Raw genomic sequence first — 10,368 nt, forward strand, 5'->3', positions numbered from 1 at the left:
CCTCCAACACAGATCTACCCAAGAGTTTCAAGAATGCATTCGGAGAAACTTCTATGTGATAATCAAGTACATTATCGCTTCGAACCAACTTGGTTTAGTATATTTGGACACGCTATGAGTGCGATCAATAAAATATTAATTTTTATAAATTATTTATAATAATTTATTATTTAATGTTGTACTTCTTTGTAAATATATAAATTTTTAATATTATTTTTAACAAATTCGGTGATATAAGAATGATCATTAACAAATAATCAAATTTTTTTTTAAAGATACATGAATTATTGAGTGTGTGGCCCATTAAAAGTTACAGGGAGGTTTCTTTTATTATAGAGAGAAGAGTGAAATTTTTTACTTTTGATGTGATACTGAGATGGCACATAGAAATAAACTTAGGAGAATTTTTATTTTTGCTGTGGCAATAATAATATCATATTTTTTACTTTTGAGGTTTTTTCATTGGAGATGCCCTTAGTTCTTCAATTGTTTTGATATGCCATACATTAACATGGTGAAATAACCATTGAAATTTCAACCTGTAAAAAACTCCGACCAGGAAGGCATTTGTCAAGAGTTAGGAACTTTGTTACAGAACCATCCATCTTCCTTGTTTCTAACAGCTGAAAATTTGAAGTGAAGATGAGATGAAAACCAATACTGAGGTTTCAGTTGGCTCAGAAGCTCTGCAGCAGGCATACTTCCAAGAGTTCGATTCTGGATCTGAGGAAAAACAATAACAGTCAGATTATTTGCATGAATAGCAATAGCATCAATGCAATCATATAGAACGTATCAAAATCTCAATAATTTTACAAATTACTAAGTTACTATGTGAAGAAGAAAAAAGAAAAAAATAAATCTTCAAGTTGATTGATTTATTCATGTTGCATAAAGCAAATATGAAAGTTGTGAGATAATTCCTGGATACCTAGTGTATGTTAGCTGAAAATGCTTTGATGTGGTAGATAGAATGCATGTAAGATGATTCTTGGATAATAGTTGGATTCTTGCAGGAAACATCCTTCCTGAGAGAGAATTTTTTGAAAAAATTACAATTCTGGGAAGTGTGCTTTATATAGATTTTTTTCAAAAATAATTTTGATGATAAATAATATGCAGATATGAATATCTGACTGGAACTTTAATTCAGCCTAATCTAGATGATTGCAGTTGAACCACTGAAATGAGTTTTAATGGTCCTGATTTTGACTTCCAGTACGAACCATAGGCATATGGCACTATCTTTAGATGGCAACCAACCAGAAAGCAATTTATATATGTTACATAGAAGCACTAACTAATACAAATGACCAGATGCCAAGATATGTACAAGCTATCTTCATTTATAGATTAGCAAATCATAGAAAAAATATGCATGAAAACTATAATTATAATATACCTCTTCTTTAGAAAATGGTTTATCTTGAACAAGACTACAGATTTCCATATTCATAGATACCAACAGGCCAGTCATGTGATATGAAAATATCTACTGGGTCCCTAATTTGCTTGCACTACATTACATCATATTCACGAATATGGTATGCAGACCGAAGATCACTATCATTATATGTAGATCTGTCAAAATCTCCTGCTCAGAAGGTACACAATAAGAACACACAAGTCATGAGCAATTGCCACATTTTGCCTCGTGTAAAGTAATCAAATAACTGATAATAAATTCAGAAAGGCACAAGATTGAATGGGCAAGCAAAAACAAGTGATGGGAGAATGCTTACATATAGAGTGGCATGTAAAAAACTACACTGTACAGTCAACTATCAAAGAAATGGTATAATGAAAAAGAGTTTGTAGTAATATAACTTTCTGCCAAATATCAGGACTTCAAATCTGTATAACAGCACTATCAGAGATTTAATCTTGGGTTTAAGAACATTTATTATGGTTTGGAGACAACACATGCTCAAAGACCAAGATCAAAAAGGCTGTTAACTGTAGGATCGAGATGTACACTCGTTTAGGAAAGCACAGAGTAACGCAGCGGAAATACGAAATAAAGCGGAAGCAAAACAAGCGCTAATACTTTTATTTACTTCGGAGCATGTGGCGACTCCTACTCCAAGGTCTGCGATCGTCGATCGCTTTCGTTGGGCAATCACTATAGATTTGAAGAATTACAACTTTAAGTACAATTAATTAAGCGCAACAATTAAACATATACCGACAACTTTTGAGGTGTTGGTTGCTACTCGGAAAACCTAGAGGTTCCACTGTACAAAAATTTTGTACAAAGGTCTGAACCTTTTCCTAGCTACCATGTGTTCTTTTAAATTAAATTTTGGATCGCCTGCGGAACTTAACACGTTTGATCCAAAACTTAATCTATTTGTTCTTTAAGGTTTAAACTTGGATCTCCTGCGGAACTTAACACATTTGATCCAAATCACCTAAGTTATTAATTCCATTAAATATTAATTTCCATAATTGGTTCCCAGTACTGACGTGGCGAGGCACATGACCTTCTTGGATATGGGAACAACCACCACCGACTAGACAAAACCTTTTATGGAAAGCTAATATTTAATTTCCTAAAATAACTTTAGGTCAACCAAAAAGAACAATCAAATCACAAGGAAAAGAAAAATAAAAATAAAAGAACACAACTTCGAAAAACATATTCGAAATACTAGAATCGTAAACCTCTTGTATTTGGTATTATTTCCATAAATAACTAGCATGATGCGGAAAGGAAAAATTACTAGTTATACCTTCTAAAAAGACCTCTTGATCTTCTACCGTATTCCTCTTCTAACCTCGGACGTTGTGTGGGCAACGATCTTCCGAGATGAGAACCACCAAGCACCTTCTTCTTCCTTGCAAGTTTCGGCCACCACAATTCTCCAAGAGAAGTAGAGGTCCGGCCACCACCACCAAGCTCCAAGGGATGCAAGAAACAAAACCACCTTTCTCTCCTTCTTCTCCTAGCTAGAACCGGCCACCATCAAGAGCTCCAAGAGAGGTTGCCGCCGGCCATAAGAAGAAGAGAAGAGGAAGAAGCTAGGGCCGGCCACCAAGGAGGAAAAGAGAGGAGAAGAATAATAGAGTTGATCACCCGTGAAGGCACCTCTACCCCTTCTTTTATAATCCTTGGTCTTGAAAAATAAGGAAATTTTAATAAAAAATTCCTTAATTCTTTTGTCATAAAAAAGAAAAATTATTTTAATTAAAAAATAATTTTCTTCTTTTAATAATAATGGCCGGCCACTTCTAATTCCCAAAACAAGGAAAATTTAATTCACACAAGAATTAAAACTTCCTAATTTGTTTCTAGAAATTTATAAAAATTTCTCCAATAATTTTTATCCCTTCATGATTGGTTAATAAAAAGGAAATTTTATAAATTAAAATTCTTCTTTTAAACATGTGGATAATTTCCAAAAGGAAAGTTATCTCTAAAAATTAAAATCTCTTTTCAATCTACAAATAAGGAAAGATATCAAATCTTTTCTTAATCTTTTGTAGAAACTAATAAAAGAGAATATTTAATTTTTAAACTTCTCTTTTAAATTATTATCATGGTTAAAAAGGAAAGTTTTTCTTAAAAATAAAATCTCCTTTCAATCTACAAATAAGGAAAGATTTCAAATCTTTTCTTAATCTTTTGTAGAAAGCTTTAAAAGGAAAGATTTAATTTTTAAACTCTCTTTTAAAACTATGATATCCACATAAGAAATAATTTTAAAAAATCCTTTTTAATATGATGTGGTCGGCCACCTAAGCTTGGGCTCCAAGCTATTGGCCGGCCACCTTAAGGCCAACCTTTAGGCTTGGCCGGCCCTAAGCTTGAGCTTCAAGCTTAGCTTGGCCGGCCCCTATTGGTTGGGTAAGAAGGTGAGTATGTGGTGGGTATAAATCTCTATATACAAGAGGCTACGATAGGGACCGAGAGGAGGAATTGGTTTTGGTCTCCCGATGAAATTAAGCTTCCCGTGTTCGCCCCGAACACACAACTTAATTCCATCAATAATAATTCATTCCACTAAAGAACTATTATTGAACTACCGCACCAATCCCAAATTACATTTTGGGCTCCTTCTTATTATGAGTGTGTTAGTCTCCCTGTGTTTAAGATGTCAAATGTCCATTAATTAAGCGAGTTACTGACAACTCATTTAATTAATATCTTAGTCCAAGAGTAGTACCACTCAACCTTATCGTCATGTCGGACTAAGTCCACCTGCAGGGTTTAACATGACAATCCTTATGAGCTCCTCTTGAGGACATTCTCAACCTAGATCACTAGGACACAGTTTCCTTCTATAATCAACAATACACACTATAAGTGATATCATTTCCAACTTGTCGGGCTTATTGATTCATCGAACTAAATCTCACCCATTGATAAATTAAAGAAATAAATATCAAATATATGTGCTTGTTATTATATTAGGATTAAGAGCACACACTTCCATAATAACTGAGGTCTTTGTTTCTTTATAAAGTCAGTATAAAAGAAACGACCTCTAATGGTCCTACTCAATACACTCTAAGTGTACTAGTGTAATTATATAGTTAAGATAAACTAATACCTAATTACACTACGACCTTCCAATGGTTTGTTCCTTTCCATTATGGTCGTGAGTTACTGTTTATAATTTATAAGGTACTGATAACATGATCCTCTGTGTGTGACACCACACACCATGTTATCTACAATATAAATTAATTGAACAACTACATATATCATAAATATAGACATTTGACCAATGTGATTCTTATTTCTAGATAAATGTTTATACCAAAAGCTAGGCTTTTAGTATACACTCTAACATGAGGATCTTAGAAGGTCGTGCTTTCGATCGTCGGAGTCGCATCGCTCGGTCGCCGGAGTTGCGTCACAGAGTCGCAGAATCGTCTTTTAGAGCAGTGCGCCGTAGAATGATCGCAAAAGTCAGTGTTATAGAGGCTCGGTTCGAGACTGCCTTATATAGGTTGTTGAAGGCACCTTCAAGCTCCATGGAAGGTGCCTCCAGCTAAGCACTTATCCCCGCAGATTCGGTCGTCGATAAAATCCGCTTTCTGCGAATTCTATATGTCCGAAGGCGCCTTCAAGCTCCATAGAAGGCGCCTTCCACCAGCATCCAAGGCGCCTTCAGGCTCCTTGAAGGCGCCTTCGCACCTTGCTGCACAAGGCCTTCGACTAAGGCACCCGAGGCGTCTCCAACAGCCCCGGAGGGGCCTCGCCGCCTCGGACACTGTTCATCCAAGCTTTTCCTTGTGCAACTCCCTTCCTGCAAGGCATATTAGTCCACAAACAAAGTATACCTGTAAAACAAAGTTAGCACAATAAAATATGAATAATATAGGTGATTGACAACCTTCGAACTGTTCGGTTCTGACTTTTGGATTTCCCGAAAATCTTAAGTCGAACCGACGCCTACTATTCTCTCAACGGGGAACGCGTCCTCACCTATTCCTCTAAGGAGAAATTATCTCTTGACAGACCGGTCCTCCAGACCGACTAGACTTTTGCTCAACACCCGAGACTTCAAAACTTTTCCGCTGGACGTCCAATCCCCGACCCGTCCAGTCTTTCACCTAGTTCGTGACCACCTGGATTTTCACCAAGAGTTCCCGACTTTCGGATTTCGCTCAAAGTGCTCAACCCGTCAAGACTTTCCACTTAGGGTTACCACCCCCTAGGACTTAGGATTACCTCCCCTAAGGTTTTTCCATCTGCCTAGAATCCACTAGGACTTTTGCCCAAGAACACTTAGGACATTCCTGCAGGCTCATTCACACTTATTAGATAACAAGATATCTTAACTTTGAACTCTTTGCCATAATCAAAACTTAGGTTCGATCGTATGGTGCTCCCTGCACCAACAGTTAACAAGCATTGAAACAACTTCTTTTGCACAAAGTACTAAATAAAAGAAAGCATGAACACAAAGATAAATAAGTACATATATTGATTGAAAAATATAGTTGCCTAGATGATAATGTCCAGGCTTATAAATCCCGGAGAGTCCAATTCTTATGTTGCCAAATTAATCACTTCAGAGAAGCCCGAGAAATAAATATTAGGTGCAGCCCATCCACTGTAATATCTAGCAAACAGATACCTGATACCAATAAACCAATAAATAGATGTTATCAACATTCATATGATGCCAAAAAACAAGGAAAATTATAAGCCTGAAGGTAATGACATGGTAAACTATTGCGGCATTAAGAAGTTACAAAGCAACAATATGCACTCCTAGAAAATTAAAGCCTCAGCTACACTTTTCTATCCCTTCACTCATCTTTCCCATCCCTCCAAGTAAGAACCGTCATAATTATAACAAAGTGGCACATAACGATTCTTTTAAATTTCTTAATTTTAATAAACATGATAAAATGAAAGTTGATCATTTCAATTGACCTAAACATGACCAAATTATTTGTAGTAACGCCCTTTGCAAGATAATTACTTGTATGAAACATAAAATGTAATACCAAAATGATATCAAAACCTGATCTGAAGTTTAGTTTACATGCAACTTCAAGTGTTGTGGCATTTGAGAGTTTTTCTTATCTGATTATAGACAATCATAGTTTCTGTCAACCAATCTAAGGATGTCGTAGATGATAAAATTATGCGTCCTATAAGATGTGAAATTTAACTAAATATCAAACTTTAAACAGTGTGGGGTGTCAAAGATAAGTGGAGCACTTGAGCATTGGGATAGAAATATAACTAAAATGTCTCACTTTGAAAGGTCAAAAACATCTTTCAAACTTCAAAATGGTACATATGCAAAAGCCCTTATAAGTTAGATTATAATTAAAAGTATCTAAATGTAACTATAAACCATTCCACATACTCCTTTATGCTACAATCAAAGCAAAAGTTCAAAATAAAAAATAAATAAATACATCCTATGCCTATATGAGGGAAAAGAGACTCACAATTTCCATAAGTAGTTTGACGCTTCATGGTTCCCACCAACGAATAAAGTTGGAACAGGTGCTACTGCTTGTCCAGAATAATACTTCCATAATGAATTCATATTTCGATACTTTGGGGGCAACTTAATCTGTCAAGATCATTTTCATTTCTGACTGCCTGCACGGATTAAAGAGTCAAAAAGAAGTGAATTGAGGCATACAAGAGGAAAATGTAATTTTCTTGTTGATATTAGGTAAATCCACTTGCTTGCAAGATTTGTTTTATATTGCATACACCAGTTATACGGGGTTGCTAGATTTTGTTAGAATGATACAAGGTACACTGTTGCAAATTATTTCCTTCTATAGCAGATTACTGTAATTCAACAAAAGAATTGCCAAATATCTCACTGGTTAAGAAACGAGGCAGAATTTGATGGATAGCAAGTAAACATTATTTGAAACAAAAGTAGTATGAGGAATTTCACAATTGTGAAGACAAAGTTAGGATGAGATCCATTATTTCTAGAATATTGTCCCAAGAAGAAGGCGCATTTAACCATTCAGCAAAAACAAAAGGGGAAGGAAAATACTATACATCAAAGTCTTGTTTGATATCATTTAACCTAGGTAAGTGAGTCGGGGTGGGGAAGTGTTAAATTTCATAAAAATTGATGGCCTCTACAATTTTTATTCTTGTCCTAAAAAATGAGATATATTTGTTGTTTGTTAAGACATTAGATACATTGACTCTACGTTGGGCAATCCAAGTCAATAGAATGTGTCCAAAATTAATTAAAGGTCATATTCAGGTGAAAGTGGAAATCATACTACAGAATTTTAGGCTTTTCGCAAGAGATTATATGAAAGCTAAGCCATCGCGCTAATGCTTTATAGAGAGACCATTCATCTGCATTTTAGCCATCTTTAACCTCAATTTCTCTCCTTTTCTTCATTTTCCTCTCAATCACGATCACCATTAATCTACCTGGTCCCCATTCCTCAGCTCCCAAAATATATTATTCTTAGGTTAGATCATTTTAGCAGAATCATATTGGCTTGTAAGCTTATAAAAAAAAATCATAAAGAAAATGGTGCGTTCGAATACCTGAAAGTCGCCGCAACAAAAAAGGAGGTCAATCTTCGTGTTCTCCACCTGCTCGATATGCTGAATCGAGGCGTAAACCTTATTCAACTCCCCGTGCAAGCATCCTTCCACCGCTATCTGTTTCCGCACCAGTGCGAACACGCGAATCGATGCGATCATAAATATTGCGCAAATCAGAAAGTGCGACTGACCTTCATTGCTACTCGAAGCCTAGACTGGGAGCGTGTGCTATTTGACGATCGAAGTTCAGCGGTCGCAAGGACGAAGAGTGGTCAGATCCGCGTCGCCGAGGGAGAAGATCCAAGATATAGTTCGTGGAGTTGGGAGAGCGGGCGATTGCGATTGAACCTGATTCTTCTACCGGCCCGATTTTACCAGAATGGACCAAACCGATTTCTTAGGCAACTATTTATTCGATCTTTCTTTTTAATCATAACTTTTTTTATTTAAGTATTAAAATTGAAAATAATTTTCTCATGACCCAAACAAATAGCACCACCGATTGTCGTAGATAATCCATTTTGAATGCGTTGGTTAGTAGGTTGCACGTATAAATTAACACTTCCTGTGAATTCAAAAGGTATCAAGATCCTCACAAGTAAACGAAAGAGCTTGTATTTACATTTCACATCGAGATCATACAGACACACGTGTATAAATATTCATCCATGGATGGATTGATGCTTAATTATAGGGACCAGCAGCTGAGCTGAACCGCCTCCTGGAACTCGTCCTCCATCTCCGTCGCCGTCGTTTCCTTGCCGTCCAGCTTCGCTGACGGAGGCCTTTCACACAGCGAGGGACGAGAAAACATCATGAAGAAAGAAGTAGAAAGAACAGGAGGAGGAGGAGGAGGAGGAGGAGGAGGAGATTGGTGGGGGTTCTTCAACTGGTGATAGCTGAGGAAGAGCATGGCAGCAGAGGGAGCCATTGCTGATCGATCGACACAGATTTTGATTGTTTACATTGACTGTCGTGTTGTTTGTTTACTTATAAGGTTTGGTGGAAAGGAATTTAAATAATTAATTGACACAAACGGTGGGTTTGTGTTTTCTGAAACCGACGGCGATGCGATAAGACAGTGGGCCGGGCCTGGCGTCTGCTGGCTCGAGTTGGGCGACGGGAGGACGGTGGCGGTGGCGGGTTTTTGCTGTGACACGCTCTCTCGCGACACGCGCTTTGCTTTGCAATTGGTTGGACGTACGGACTCTACAGACATGGACAAGATTCGATCTCATCGTTTGCTTGCATTTCATAGGATCCAATTTAATAGATGGGACAGAGATTTGGATCGGAAATTATGTTGCCGGTAAGTTCGATCCTATCATTGCTAATAGTTTCAGAATCGAGCATTTTTTTTTTAGATTATATCAATAAAATTTTATTTTTAGAGTTTGATTATAGTATTAGGTATGAAAAAAATTTAAATTGAAATTTTTATTTGGATGTGTATGGTGTGTGCAGCGCAGGGGCGGATCGAGGGGTGGAATTGGTGGTCGCCCTTGCCGACAGTGTAATCTGTAGTATTATAGAGTTCTACTGGTGAAGATGGAGGATACCGTCCCTTGTTCCGTATAAAAATTAGTCGCGCTCCATGCTTAAACTCCTGGATCCGTCACTGGACTACAGCATAAGGTTCTTAGGGTATCATTTCTCATATAAATATTTTTACGATATGATTTTTTTTTACTTAATACTATAATCTAATCTCTAAACCCTAAAGTTAAAATTCTATTGTCATAACTGAAAGTTAAAAAAAAAATGAAAGTTGCATGGTCCAGGCACTATCCGTAAGGGTCGGATCAAACTTACCTATTTTGTTTGTTATTTCAGTCAAATACTGTGATGATCGAATCATCTCGATGGATAATCTGACATACACGCTCTTCGAAAATTATCGATGAAGAGGATGAGTAGGATCTAAAATGCATTTCAATAAAAATTTAGACTGACACGAGAGATTCCGACAAAACACTTTGATGCTCAAGTTAAGATTGCTTGAGATATGAAAAGTATAGCAGAAAGAAGAAGCAAATGAAAGTTTGAAAGAGATCATCTTGCATTTATCTTCTCTAGAGTTTATACAACTGACAAAAAAAAATATCTCCATATTAGCGCCAATGGAGGAACTAGATCCGATAATCATTGGCTATCTATTCACCCACTAAACATCACGTATTTGCAAGAGGGTATCTAGGAGACAAGATATAACAACCATATAATCGTTTTTCCATTCACCTGGTGCCATGTGTTCTAAAAGATGTCGACAACTGAGACCGAAACATGGACGATGTCGGAGAAGATGTCTGGATCTGAGGCTGAGGTAAGGGAGATGCCGATAGTCTAGGATGAGACATGGAGGT

At 36.8% G+C, this 10,368-nt stretch overlaps 1 long non-coding RNA gene and 1 pseudogene across 1 annotated transcript; both read right to left on the bottom strand.

Annotated features, from left to right (window-relative positions):
- Positions 1-384: 384 nt before the first annotated feature.
- Positions 385-2,311, bottom strand: LOC122042825. Its single transcript, XR_006129363.1, has 2 exons — positions 932-2,311; positions 385-723 (listed from the first exon to the last, which is right to left on the bottom strand). It is a non-coding gene; the product is annotated as an uncharacterized LOC122042825 (long non-coding RNA).
- A 2,374-nt stretch (positions 2,312-4,685) lies between these two features.
- Positions 4,686-8,366, bottom strand: LOC122042824 (annotated as a pseudogene).
- Positions 8,367-10,368: the final 2,002 nt, after the last annotated feature.

Source organism: Zingiber officinale, chromosome 2A, assembly GCF_018446385.1.
Source record: "Zingiber officinale cultivar Zhangliang chromosome 2A, Zo_v1.1, whole genome shotgun sequence".
In the NCBI taxonomy this organism is placed as follows: Eukaryota; Viridiplantae; Streptophyta; class Magnoliopsida; order Zingiberales; family Zingiberaceae; genus Zingiber; species Zingiber officinale.